The sequence below is a fragment of the Silurus aristotelis genome (genome assembly GCF_946808225.1).
Source record: "Silurus aristotelis genome assembly, chromosome: 6".
In the NCBI taxonomy this organism is placed as follows: Eukaryota; Metazoa; Chordata; class Actinopteri; order Siluriformes; family Siluridae; genus Silurus; species Silurus aristotelis.
Genome location: NC_139579.1, coordinates 29,434,737 through 29,449,736, shown reverse-complemented (window position 1 = coordinate 29,449,736; position 15,000 = coordinate 29,434,737). Strand labels below are relative to the sequence as shown.

At 41.4% G+C, this 15,000-nt stretch overlaps 1 protein-coding gene across 8 annotated transcripts in view; it reads left to right on the top strand.

The window, feature by feature from the left end:
- ehbp1 (EH domain binding protein 1) overlaps positions 1–15,000 on the top strand; it is a 163,147-nt gene that overhangs the window by 134,235 nt on the left and 13,912 nt on the right. The gene's annotated exons all lie outside the window — the stretch shown is intronic.

The window sequence follows — 15,000 nt, the reverse complement described above, 5'->3', positions numbered from 1 at the left end:
AGAGTGTGTGTGTCAAAAAGGGAATTTTAGAGAGGAGCGTAAAATAGTGGCATGTGCACATAGATACGTACATACTCGTGCCTCCTCTACCTGTATTTGTCAAACACACGTGCACGTGTAAAAATCCGTGGTGTCTAAGGGTGAGGTGAGGAATCTCGAATCCGGTAAAGTTGATGCTCCGCAAACAGGAAGCGGCTAAAAACGGACAAGAGCGTCCAGCCATGCAGCGTGTGATGGAAAGAAAAAGGAGAGGGAGAGAGAGAGAAAAGATGGGGTAAAATAGATGCTTTTGGTTTATATACGCTTCCCGGTCACATTGCTCTCATATCAAGACTATCTCCATTTTGCCTTTGCCAGCATCACCACCACCCCTCCCTCTTCCTCTCCCTCCATCTCTTTCTCGGCTGGTCTCGACTCTACAGACACCGGAGCCATTGTGAGAGCCTGAAGGGCTTTTTTTTTTTTTTTTTTTTTTTTTGCTTTTTTTTTTTTTTGTGATGTGATATGAACCCAAGCCGGTTAGCCGCTCAGGACACAAACCAAACAGCCCGAGATAGATCAGCATGCTCAAGTGTGTGTGTGTGTGTGTGTGTGTGTGTGTGTGTGTGTGTGTGTGTGTGTGTATAAAAAAAATTGAAAGTTACTAAAGAGATACGATCCTGTTTCTCATTTCCCAACCCGTGTATACGTATAGTTGCACTCGACAAATTTTATATTTAAACGTTAAGCTCTATAGTATACTTGTTGAACCATTAACACTCCATACACACTTCTGATCCAAACGGCATTAAAAAGCATCCGGAAAAGATGCCTTCATACGCTTACAGTATATATCCTAACGATCAGTATTGCTGCGTTTTTCGCATTCGAACGATTCGCACATCCCGATGATCGATTACATCGCGGTCGGTTCCTATTCACGTCATACACACCGACATCTGAAAACATCTGGACTGGTTTCCAGTAGTCGCATATGACCCTACACGATACTTTTCCTTATTCGTGGTGTGGTTTCATCAAGGGGAGAGGTTTTGAAACTTTGGTGTATATTGTTTGCTTTTTACAAACAATTGAAGGATTGACTTTAAAAGCTAATGAAAGAAACCTGATCCAGCTTACAGGAACACCATGATGTTTCAGAGCGTATACACGGTGTCCAGGTGTTTTCAAACGTTCTCCTGTCATTGTAAGTCGATGTGATTAGCGATACATATTTAAGGGAAGGTACGATTTATACTTTTTATTATTAGCTATACTTTTTATTATTTAGAATAAATAATTTATTCGTAGATCGATTTCTCCTCGCTGAACAGTTTCTCGAGCGCGATCTCTCAGCGCCGCTGCTGCTACGTGAATATAAATCATAACAACACTACGGAGACAGAGGCGTGTCCTGAGTTTCATGTAGAATACAGATTAACATGGCAGAGGTAGAGCTGTAACGTCCTGCAGACCGAACAGGAAAACTCTGGTTTTTTTTATTTATTTTTTTGCACTATAAAGGCGTGAAAGGGACCATGCTTTAGAAGTCAGAAGGCACTTAAGTAAACTGATGATTTGCTGAGTCAAAGATATAAAAGTGAACTATTTGTACCACATAGAATTGCATGGCATCATATTTTTTTCCATCGCATCATATTGCATGGAATCACACTGTGTCGAATAGAATGGAAATCGGATAGGGGCGAATCGGATCGCATCGGTAGCTGCTTCATATCTTTAAAGTATCGTATCGTTGCCTATGCATCGAGATGCGAATCGCATCCCCCTCATTGGTCGTACATGTTGATTCAATATTACAAAATGGTAGTGCAAGTAGAAGAAATAAAAAAAAGAACAAAATGCACTAACAACATTTCAGGCTTTGGCTCTAATTTACATTAGGACCGGCTAGAATTCTCTTATTTATTTATTTACGGATTGATTGATTGATTGATCGATCGATCGATTGCACTCCTTGGAAAAGTGTAATCAGAATTCAGTTTCATTTTTTGGCCATTTGTGTGTTATTGGGATTTGTGTGTGAGAGAGAGAGAGAGAGAGAGAGAGAGAGAGACTGTGTACAGGAAATTAGTGTAAAAGCCAGAAAAAAAACCATTAAGGTTCACGAGCCCCTCCGAAGATCATTTCTGCATGAATTCAGTCGTTCTTTCATTCATTCGTTCGTTATCCATTTACCGCTTTCATTCAGCCGATCGCGAGTGTTATAAATGGGATCGATGTAAACCTTTTAACTCCTTCTCATTTTCTGCCTCCTCATCTTTGTCTTTCCGTTTCATTTTCTTTCCCCTCTTCCTCCCTCCTCCCGTCGCTCCGCGCTCTCCCTCTTTAGATTATGTGCCGTGCGCCAAATTTGCTGCTGTTTTCTTTTCCCTTTTTTTTCCTCCCCCCTTCTTTCTTTTTTGAGAGTCAAGTCAGCTCTCCCCAGAAGACTTGGCAGTAATTGGGCCGCTTAATTTATTTACCGTGCGCAGTTCACAGCACATTAGAGAACGGAGATAATTGAACAAGAATTGTCAAGTGTCTTCTGATATCAGGCACATTACAGAAGGGAGCGCAGCGACGAAAAAAAACCCTCCATTTCCATGCAACCATTGTTTATAGTAATTAAGTACACAGATTTATTCCTTGGTCGCCTTCCAAGCTTATGGCAAGCGCCATTGTTGTCCTCTATTAATATGTAATCAGTAAATAGTTTAATTTTCTAATCTGCAGTTGGAGAATTCGCTTTCTAACAACTCTTAATTACGCCGGTGCCCTAATGATGCGAGCTCGGGCAGAACTGGGCGCTCGGGGCTCTCGCTGCAGCTCACGCTTAATGAACTCGTTATTCCTTTACCACAGGGAGAAGTGTCCTTCACACGGAGGGGGAAAAAATGTTAACAGTAATAAAATAAAACAAATATGCGTCCAATCAACACGGTTCCTCACTCTTTTTCACTGGGATGTTTTTTTTTTTTCCTGTTTCTAATGAACACATCAAATACGAATGGATTGATCGTTTGAGAAAAAATCGTATCTATTCACTCCCATGACCCGCCATTCTGTCGCACCACAACGTGTCCCGGTGCGCCATTGAAATCTTTCCAGCGACGACGTGTCCCTTTTGAGATTTTTTCTGAATGCATCTGCCCGACATCCATCTCTATTTATGCATTCGCGCACGCATATGATTTTCAAATCGCCTTATAGCCCAGCACAATGCACACAATTATGAAAATAATGGCTTCTAAAGGCACTCTGCGAAGCTCACACCTTCCCGAGCGCTCGATAAGACGGATAACAAAACGCAGCCAGAAAGGGAAAAGGACGAGTTTTAGCCCAGATTAACATATGTTTAAAAATTGCACTCGAGCCTGATAAGACTGACACAGGTTTTATTGCACTCTAATCCCTCCCTTTTTTTTTTCCCCTCTATTTTTTTTTCCCTCTCTCTCCCCCTTCCGTTCATCTCGGTCACAGATATCATTCAAGACGGATATCTGCGCAAGGATGCGTCATAACGTCGGTTCTTTTGCTATTTGCGTATTCTCACGTAGCTTCCGCACATTTGTTGGTTATCTCTTCACTCTAAATTAATAGTTGGTTCTCATTTTGCCTGTTATGTGGGCCGGACAGAAATAATTGAGAGTGTGTGTCCCCGTTTTGTGTGCGCGTGTTAATATCCAGCCCCTTTTTTAGTTTTGCCGAAGATTTAAGCTCGTCTACGTGCGCAGCATGGAGATTCGGCCTCCGAGCTCGGGCAACACAAACAGCCCGCGCAGCTTTAAGTATATTATCAGGCGAGTTCTTTCAGAAACGTATTGCTTAAAGAAGCTTAACATTAATTATTGTAACTTTGGGAAGATTACATCCACAGCGGCCGTGTAAGCGGTTGCGTACTCCTCTTGACCTCCTATGCAAGAGCTTAAAGACACAAGAATGGCATTTCCCCGCAGCATTAATGGGATAACCGGTATAATCTTTCAACAGTAAGAGTGGAAAAAAGTGTTTAGAGTGTAATACCTGTCATTCTGAGGAAGAGGATGTCTCTGGGAATCAACACACACACACTCACATGTGTGCGTGTATGTTGTGCCATTGTTGCAAAAGCTCTTTTTTTTATTATTCTCTCTCGTTCCCCTCTCTCTCTCTCTCTTTTTTGCTTTCTTTCTCCGGACTTGGTACCTTGTCCACTCTAATTTCAAAGACCAAAGACTTAATTTAGCCTCCCCGCCAAGCATGCGCGCCGAGCAGCAGTAAGTAAGCCTGGAGACAAACGCAGGAATTTGCCTCATAAAGCTGGTCCTTTTGGAGCGGCCGCAAAGGCCAGAGCCAGATCAGGAGGTGACCGGCTCTTCAGATTTAATGCCGGATTTCGCTCTGTCCCCCCACCAAACACACACACACACAAAGAACTTCAAAGGGCTGTTAACATCAGTATCGTCAATAATGTGTCCACAATCTTTACACCTTATAATATGCATTATATATAATACACGCTTTATAGGTGACTCTTTGCTTTGCTCCATGAATCATTGCTTTTTAGTGTAGAAATGTATAAGAATCAGGGCCCGTTAGAGGCTCGTGAATCCGGGAGTCAGCGAAAGGCTATAAAGAACGAGGCGACCGGTGGTCTCGCGCCACCTTTTAGCGCGAGATCACAATTCCGTTAGTTGAGTTACACCGACTTTGCGCTCCGACACCCCCACCCACCCCGATTCCCACACCATCCTCGACCCCCCGCCCATGTGAGGACAGGTTTTTTCCTTCTTTCTCCTTTCGGTCTGGTGTCAGCCTTTCAAACATTCTTTAACAGTTGGATGAAAGGGGATTTTTAGGAAGATTAGGGAACGGGATCCTCCAGGCATTGTCTGAAAATCTTAAGATAAAACGCGCGCGGTGGATGGAGCCAGTTGGGGCGGGGGGGGTTTCGGGGGCTGGGAGGGTTTTGTTGCTTACTGCAAGATAGTCTTCTCGTTCCGAGGTGTGTAATATAGATTTATTATTGTATTTAATAACTTGATGGAAATTGTGACGAGCCCCCGTCCTTCTCTCTTCGTTCAGTTCTCCTCTCTCACACCGCGGTGTTCTGTGGACGCTCTTTGTTGTTTTTATTTTGTTGTTTTTTTTAATAGTCGGTATGAAGTTGAGTTAAAAGACGCACCACGCATGGCCTAGCGGACAGCTTGTGATGGGCCCGATTAGCATTTTCAAAAGGCGCCACATAGACGCCGCTTATTATAATCTCTCTTTTATTGAAGCATCTCGAAGGCCTTTTCATCATTCCAGTAGCACTCAGCCAAAGCTTCGAGTGTCTCGGCCTGCAAAAGCTGCTATGATGCGGAGAAGCAGCCAAAAATACACTAATCCTGCCTCTTTTTTCGATTACATTGTAGCATTGCGGGGTTTTTTTTTTCCCGTCTGTATTGACAGCATATGCTTCATTTTCCTCCTTTTCACTTCTATGCTGTTGATATCAGTCGATTACCATGAAAGTTGAATATTAATGGGGGTGGGAGGGGTGGGTGAAGGCCTTAGCAAGCCGGTTTGGGTGCGCAGAGCCCCATTTGCGTAATTGATCATTATTTGGTTAACAAATCGTCCACTGATGACATAATTGAATTTTAGCCATGCGGTCCATTAACAGACCTTTTCATATGGTAACCGATTAAGACACACTTTACAATTAAGTGTAATGACACGGGAGGAGGGGGGGCTGGCCTGTAATTAGGGCTTTCATGTGCTAACAGACCCTGCTATGCTAGCCCGGTTGTTGTTCATTTGCCTTTGTATGGGTTTCTGCACAATCCTGGGGCTCGAATCCGAAAGCCAAACCAGCTTATTTCATCTAATGGAAACGACAATTTAAACGCCATTGTCCTGCCGTTAGGGAGAGATGAAGAGATAAGTCACGGAATTGAGTCCTGTACTTACAGTAGGGGAGGGGACTCATTACCAATTTGTCCTTAAGCAGACCTGACAGAGAGGGAGAGAGGGAGATGGGGAGAGGGAGAAACAGGGGAGGGAGTGTGAGGGAGAGAAAGGGAAAACGGCAGAATCCACAACACAGATATGGAAAGCAGGGCTAATAGTGTTAGCACATCCATTACTCGCTCGGTTTAATTCATTAAGCGGACAGGGCGGCGACTGTGTTGGTCTTGTTGAAATGCGTGCAATATGACACTGCTCAAATTTGTTCTAGCGCATAGCCCGGGGGTGGAGAAGAGACACCGGGGGTCCTAAAGCAGAGGGAGGGGCAGGTTATCAAAAAGGAACTGTGGGGAGCGGCAATACACAGGCTGACAGTGTGGCACCTCCGTACGCATCTTTACACAATCTCTCTCTCACACTCCCCATGTAGCCAGGCATCTGGGGCCTTTTTCTTCTTCTTCTTCTCCATCTTCTTTATCATCATATTACAGGAATGCATTAATGATATAATGCAGCCCATAAAACTTCATCTATGTGTGAAAATCTTATCAATGTTTCCCTCAGCAGTAGGAGACCTTGAAACCAATCAGACATTTTCTGCTCATCTTCATCAGTCACTCCTGCATTTCTCACTCAGTGCCATGTCTTCAAAGGAATGTTCCTCCAGATGTTTTCTTCTCACTTCAATAGTAACCGATTGTGAAGTTGGCATGTTGAATTTGTTTACACGTAATTAAGTAATAGACGTCGTTTATACTGAAATGTATTTTCTTAATGAAAAACGGTATTGATTGTCTTCCATCATCGTCATCGTCATCATCATCATCATCATCCTTCCACACACTAAAACACACACACGGGTCTTATAGGACACTACTATTCTTTCTACCCGTCTTCATATTGCTGCTCTTCTTTTTCTTTTTAACCTCCTCTTTCTTCTCCTTTCTCCTCTTCCTTCTCCTCTTCCACCCTTTCTTTGCATTGTCATCGTCTCTTTTTTAAAATTTTTGTCTCGTTCTTCATCATCTTCATTATTAAATTTTTCTATACCTTTTCCTTCTCTTTATCATCCTCTTCCGCTTACTGTTCCCTATTTTCTTTATCGACCTTTTTTTTTTTTCCATCTCCTCATTAGTTCATCCTGTTTTTTGTTTATTTGTCCTCATCTACTTCTCCTTCATCATTAATGTCCTGTAGTGTCACAAGAACATTGTGGTTGAAATGTCTATAGATATAACATTATTTATTGTGCATTTTGTCCTTTAGAGGGTTTCTGTCATTGTGTTCAAAATATTAGAGGCACTGACATAATATCTAACCTTTATTTATTTGTTTTACTTATTTGAACCTGTCGCTGTTGCCAATTATTATAAAGATGACCAGTGGTGCTGATTCTCAACGTGTTTCATCGTCTCTAGGGATTTTAGAGCTTCTTCTATCGTTATTTATTTGTATTAAACTTTTTGTGCGCTTCTGTTACCTTTTATTTGATTCAGGACAGGCATGAGGTGTTACACAGGTGTCATTATGCTTCTTTGTTATTTAGGTTTGTATTCTTTACTCTTGCGCTTGGTTGCGTATTCCCCAGGTACGTCAAATGCTGCTCGAAATGTCGCGTCAATTTTCAGAACCGTTAGTCGAGTGTAGGTTCCACAGCGATGCATTAATCCATTAAAGGAACACGAAAGAAGGACGTTACTGAGGGGAGTGTGTGGGGGGACATGACGCCGAGAGTGTTGCGCTAGTTCGTCAGCTCTGTAGGTAGACAGATTAACCTCTATAGTGGGAGGAGTAAACATGTGTCCTGTAAAAAAAAACAACAACAAAAATGAGAAATCCACAGCAAATGTATTTAAAAAAAAACAGACCTTCCAGAATTTTTTATTTTTTTACATTCATCCCACATAGCAGTAATGATTACAGCCAATGGTTGGCAGAGGTCGACTTGTTTACAGCGGCGTTCACGAGAGTCCAACTGAAACGGTTCCATTTGGCCGCGTCGAAGATTTTCCTCACATGCAAAACCAGATCCATATGCATGTCTTCCTTCCCCAGTGCTCGAGGAGATTCTGTTTTCAACATGCACCAACCCTTCACCCCTCATGCCAACAGGCCTCTGCTCTGTCAACTAATCAGTGCCTCAGATAGATGCATTGTGGCTCTATGCAAATCTATTTACATAGGAATGGCAAGCGGTGTTGGGTTGCGGTTTAGGGGGTGTGGGGGTGCTTGTGGTTGTGGATTGCAATCCTAAACCCAGGCACCAGAGTCGGAGGTGGGGGGGGGGAATACCCAAGGCCAACAAATAAATGAAAGTTTGCCCAAATCCACTAGATAATGGCCACTGTGTTCCGACTAACCACGGTGGAGAGATAAACGCAGGGATTACTCGGGGGTTTTGCATCAGTTGCTTTCTGCTGGGTGGCCTCACTTGTCAAAAAAAAAAAAAAAGGAGATGAATGGAGGAAAAAGAAGAAAAAAATCATTTAACGCAAGAACATTCACATGGCACATTGAGAAAAGGAGTACGGCTAATTCCATCAAAGCTGGAGGAATCAAGTATTAATTTATTCTGCCCCAGAGCTCCCCCTCTCCCTCCCAGTCCCCTCCCTCCCTGCTGTAGCTATTGTTGCTTCGATTGTTGATCACTTTGGTAACATGTGATCCGAGTCACTTTCGGAGGCAGCGTGGCATTAAGAAGATTTTTGCGCCACCAAAAGTATTGACACTGACCACTTTGGGCCACTTTGGAAGCTTGTTGTCGTAGAAATCTACAAACGATATACTGCAGGGTCGTCCATTTTGGGGGGCAAAAATTAATAATCTTTACAATTTAAATTCGCATCAGAAATGACATCAGCTTTAAAAAAATATTATTAATGAATTTACCCAAATTGATTCTCGACATCTCTTAACGCCAAAACGTTTATTAACGTATAAATATTAACGTTTGTCCTGTGTTTTCTTTTAGTTGTTCGATTAATATGACTCGAGGTAAACAGTATTTAAATAGCAATACATTTAATAGTTACTATTCCTCAACCTGAAGTATCTGGTACCTTTAACTACGTGAGAAAGGATACTCGCTTATTATTGTATTATTTTTGTATTTTCACGCGTCCAGAGAGATTTAGCAATACCTGGTGTAGCGCGACTTTTGCGAAAGTGTGGAGAGATGCTGAGATGCAGCGTTTGAATGTAGGGCTTTAAGGGGCAACAGATTACGACTCGCATGGAGTTTCCTCGCTGCTCTGAGGGAAATGAGCTGTTGACATATTTCGGGGTCATCGTTCGAGATAGTGGGCCAACCACCAGGACGGGTCCGATAAACCCGTCCATCTAGACCTTTATCCATTTCGCTACAGCTAGACACGGCAGAAGTGAAATGGAGATGCAGACTGTTGGCACCGAGGGTTTTTTTTTCCACGCCTCTCTGATGATTAGCTGCCAGAACAGCATGATTATTGGTGCAGGATTAGCTCTGTTTGCTAACAGACGGCACGCTAGATGACCACCATGTTTGATTAAGCGGGGGCATGTTGTTATTTGAAACCTTATGCTGTTGTTTTACAAGAAAATCCTGTCAGATATTCTGTCAGTGAAGGAAAGTAAATAAGGAGTACACCAACTTCAAAAGTGTTGCATGGCCCAACCTTTTCGATCTCAACATGACTGTTTTTCCTATAGCATCATGTCAACTGACTTTTCATCTTATAGGTCTTAGATGTGTCATGTTTTCTGATGTATATACAGGTAGTCCCCGACTTACGATGGCGATGCTTTTCCATGACACCATCGTAACTCGTAAATGTTGAAACATGGTCTAGACTAGCCAGGAGTTTCAAGTGACAGGGGAAGACCTACCTTTTCCTGAAACACTTAAACTAGCAGTTTTCCAACTTCGCTTTGTCTTTAACATAAAAAATCTTTTAAATGTTCTCAACAGAGCTGTAGGCTGATTAACCTTAAGTTTGTAATCTAGCGTACCAGTGTAAATATATTCATTGATAGAAACTCAAACACTTTTGTACGTCGCTCTGGACAAGGGCTTCTGCTAAATGGCGTAAACATAAATGTTTTAAAGCATGGAGTTCAGTATGGGGTAGTATACTGTAACATTTTAACAAATTACAGTGCATAATTTAGCAAAACAGAGCAATTTACACTGTCGTAATGTATAAACTATACAGTATATAAATATATAAATATGTGTGGCAGTGGGCGAGCGCGGTTTGTTAGTGGAGGACCGGAGCCAGACACACTGTTTCTGTGTCCGGTGGTGTCGCTAAATAGACAAAAATTGGGCTTTGAAACACCAAAAAACACAGTAAAAATAATGCTCACACCGAGACAACTGAACTGTGCCGAGAGTTGGGCACCACAAGGCGGGAAATGCGCCCATGCTGCACGAAAATGTAAATATTTGTGCGATTTTGTCTTATCGCTATAGTCATCGTGAGATCGAAAAATCGTAAGTCGAACCTTCGACTTTTAACTTGTCACAGGAAAACCAGACAAAGTACTGAAGACTTTCCTCTAGCGGATAACTCCCTGACACTGGAGACTCCTTTTTTTTAATGTTTAATCTTCATATCAGCACGTCTACATTAATAGGTACAGATTTTGTTGAGAGTCCAACCTAAATTTAGTCTTTCTAAATTTAGCTGTTACTATAGAAACAGGAACACGTTAGAAGAACATGTGAATTACAGCTGTTATAGAAAATTAATCAACGACTTCCGAATAGACTCAAGAATTCAGCAGTTCTGTGGAATAAGATTATAATATCCTGGTGTGTATTACCCATAATGTAAGTGCACGGAAGAAATATGGACATCGTGGAAGCGTCGAGTCGTCATCGCTCAGTGTTTCCAGTACACTCTGTATTATTAAAAAAATAAAATTCCCTATAATTCTCTTGTGTAACCCAGGGCTAGTGTAGCTCCCTGCTGTGTGGTAGACCCAGAGAAAAGACAAAAGCACAATGAAACGGAGAGCTTACCACCAACCGCTCGCGCTGGAGCTCTAGAGCAGGGCTGCTATACATCACGGCCTCTCCAATTCTGTCCCGATGCTAATGAGCCGGCTCTGATCTTTCCTTCGCTTCCCATGTTTTCAACATCTTCAAGGACCACATGGCGCTAGCAAAATAAAGACAACTAAATGAGAATTTTTAGCGCTTTTTGTGTCGCCTCGGCTCGCAGCCTTTCAGCCAGCGTCACTCATTTAATCTTCCCTTCGAGAAAAAAGAGAGAGGGAAATGGAAGAAAAGGGGGGGGGGGAGTAAAAATGTGCAACAGGGAGATGGAGACGGTGTCATGGGGGTTGAAGGTGGAGGGGTGGGATTTTAACGTGTCGGTAACTTTCTTCCTCGGGGACGAGTCGAGAATTCGAACGATCTCCGAATCGTGAACACGTCCTAACAAAACGGCCTTGTGTATTTTTTTCAGAATACAGGGGGAACTTTTCCTTTTTGGGTGCTAAAGCTCAATAATATCGCTGACACATCACAGAGTCCACTTGAAAGGTCCCAAACAAGGGCATGAGATAAAGGGTGAAAGAAGTTGCCGGGTCCCCTGCTGGGGGGTGGAACCTGAATTCTCTCTCTTTAACAGCAGCGTTCTCTAGAAAAGGCATTGGGAAGTACCTCGCATTAGCTCTGGAGATCACTAGTTAATAGGATGATGTCTTTTAGCTTTTGTTATGAGATTATTAACCCGGGATAGGTTGCCATTCTTATCCGAGCCACGACTTGGAGAGCCTGTTGAGCACGAGTGCCAAAACGCATTGTTCCTGCCTTTTTATTCTTCAGGCCCTTTTAATGAAACACCTTTTTTTCTTCCTGAGGGCTTCACCAGGTGATCTTTCTTGCACCACTCTCTCATCTGCCACTCGTGTAATATTAATTACCTGAAGGGTCCTGCTCCCCCCACCACCCCCCCACCCCACCCCACCCCACCCCACCCCACCCAAAAGCCCTTGAGCTCAGGCTCTGTGTTTGATACAGGCCCAAAGTGGAGCACACAAACCAAGTTATAGGAATAGTCGAAATAAGAAGGAAAGTAGGAGAATGGGATCTGTGTTTACCCCCAAACCCAAGAGGCTCATTTTAGAAACCTGGGTTCCTTTTGTTATTAGGATAATTCAGGGCATGAAATTCACCTGTTGGCTTGGACAGAAAGCATTTGTACAATATATACAATTTTCAAACATTTCTCTGTATTTGATTTCACTTTGATTTACTATTAATCCCGGACTCACAAGTGCAATTTATTTATAATCGATGCAACAAGCTTTCAGATGATTTCACCTTAAACTCGTCCTCGTGCGTCGTTCACTTTGTCCATCGCTATATGCATCACTTTAATATTCCAGCAGGAGTGACAAGAAGCGTAATAGTTGTTTTGTAACGTAAACTGTCTGTCCAGACCGTGCGATAGCGGCCAGGGATTAAGGCGAAAGGTGCAGCCCTGGCTAGCCGATAGTCTGTCAGTTTGTGATAATGTTTATTGATTTTTTTTTTTTTTTAATGCAGTTTAATAGAGTGGGGGGTCGCAGACAGACATTTGCGATCGCCGAAGGTTGACAGACAGAAAATGAAGAATTTTATACATCACTCTTGCTTTTGTTCTAACGTGAAATGATGGAAGAAAAATGAGCATTTTTGTGTAAACGGCAGCGGAAAAAAACGGGGAAATCTATTATAAGCTGGCTGTTTGTTTTACCCCTCGAGTTTGGGGCGTCTTAGGCGTTAGCTCGGGAATCCGGGTTGTTTGCAGAGCGGCTGTTTGCATTCTCAGCAGTAAGGAGACAGACAAGTGTGACATATTAGAGGGAACCCTATCTTCAAACAATTACATGAATGACGGCGCGATAACGCTGTATGTATAGCCGCGGACTTTTCTCTCATTAAAAGCGACTTTGTCGATCCCGGTAGCTCCTCACCCCACAGTTTAAGAGCGCTTATGGTTATGAATTCTTTCTCTTAAGCCGCAAAGCAAGCAACGTCGGGGCAACAATACCAGTGGCAAATTGAAAACCCGCTCGGAGCTTTATTCAGGGTTTTAAATACTTGTGTTCAGCAAGTGTTGATCAGTCGGTGTGGTAGAGTCTATTGGAATTGCTCTCGGTAGCACAGAAACCAAAGAACATCAAAAAACTAATTTTCTGTGGATTTTCAAAAATTAATGGACGAATTCATGTATCTCGGTTTTGAACCCGAGACACAAAGCTTGTTTTACTACATATTATAACATCGCATGATACGGATATCCTTATATGATCTCTGTGTAGAAAATTATCAATTTTGTAAAGGAAACCTGGAGGTTGGTTGTTTTTTTGTTTTTTTTTTTAGCTGCTCCAATAGTATTTTCAGTTAGTATTTTGTTAACTACCGCTACTATTCACTCCTTGCTTGGTGTTCCAGTGAGCTTCTAGAACACCAAGCGAACCATTATACAATTCTGCATCATTAAAAAGTAATCATTTCTTAAAATATTAACAGTGCTGCTGGTGGAAGATGTTTTCCGCCTTTTTTTTTCCCCTTCACTTTTCTGTTTTTAAAATCGACATTATAAAAGTAACATTTTGGTGTTTTATTAATTTCATCGCTGTGTCTCACTCGTTACTTTGTCAAGAACTGCTATATAAATGGAAACTATTCATAATTTCTGTTCAACTAGTATTACTAGGAGACGTTGACCGCTTATGTTTTTATAACTACTGCTAAACTCCACTACTGTATCAAACCTACTCATACATTTCAACACAAACAATACTATTAATGATACAGGTTCCTGATAAGTATTAATTTGACAGCTAGTATTAATAATATTCATTACACTTCTAATACTACTTATTATATTTACTTATCAATACTTAATTAACATAGTAATATCATACAGTAATTTACTGTAAATACTGTGTTAGTATTATTATCATTAGAATTGTAATAAGAGTTGAAAATCTGCTATGGGAATCAGTGTATAACCAACATCAGATCTATTTAACAACGTGTAGTAATACATTTAGAAATAATGCTTATGTTATGTTAGTTAATACTATATTAATATTAATTGCATTATTAATACCAATATAGCTGCATTAATAATGTGTGGTTAGTATTTCATATATACAGACACTCGTATCATGGTATCAACTGCTAATAGTCAGTATTTAATATAATATTAGTATACTATATTCTCATTTAACAAGCTCTATATTATACTTTTTTTTTATTAGAATATTGTGCAGTATGTACGTTATTAATGTAATCATTCCGTGGTAAATATTCCTGCTAACAATACTATATATTATATATAATTATTATATCGCATGACACTAATATTGCAGTATGATTTTTGACCTCTAATAGCTAGTATTTAATTAGTATATAGTAATACTATAGTATACTAATATTGTATACAAATGTAATGTTAATGCCAGTACTGGACAACTAATGATTCTGGTACTACTGATACTTTCTCTAGTACAACTTATACTAATTATATGGTGTATTAAAATGCTGTGCTAAGCATAATTTGTATTTATAATACAGTACGCTAATACTGTGCTATTCTGAACATCCGAATAGCGATGCCTGGTTCATGACAATTAAACCGCTAGTACTGATAATAGTGTTCACACCGGCACTACTCGATATATGTGTGCTGAAGAAGTGTACACTAATTAATACTACTCCATCTGCCATAATGTGAGATTTACACTATTGACTTCTCTTCTACATTTTTATCTCTGGCTTTCTTTTTTCTTTTTCTAAGCCCGTGACATGCCTTGTTGCTTTCTTGCTCTCTGTGCTCGCTTAAAAAGCTCGCAGGGGAACGAGGTTTGCACTTAACCAGTTTGGCCTAACTGAGGGAAAAATGTGTTGTGTCCATTTTGAAAGCTAGCGACGGGCCTCATGGGCCACAATGGACTCAGCTTTATCCCAAGATTAGGTATTGTGCCTAAAGCCAAACTCCTTTCCTTCAGGCCGGCGCGAGGCTAGTGCGGCCCTTTCATTTCACGCTAACAAGACTTCTCCATGCCACAGCCCCACTCCAAGTAATTAAATCAATCCTTTTGTAC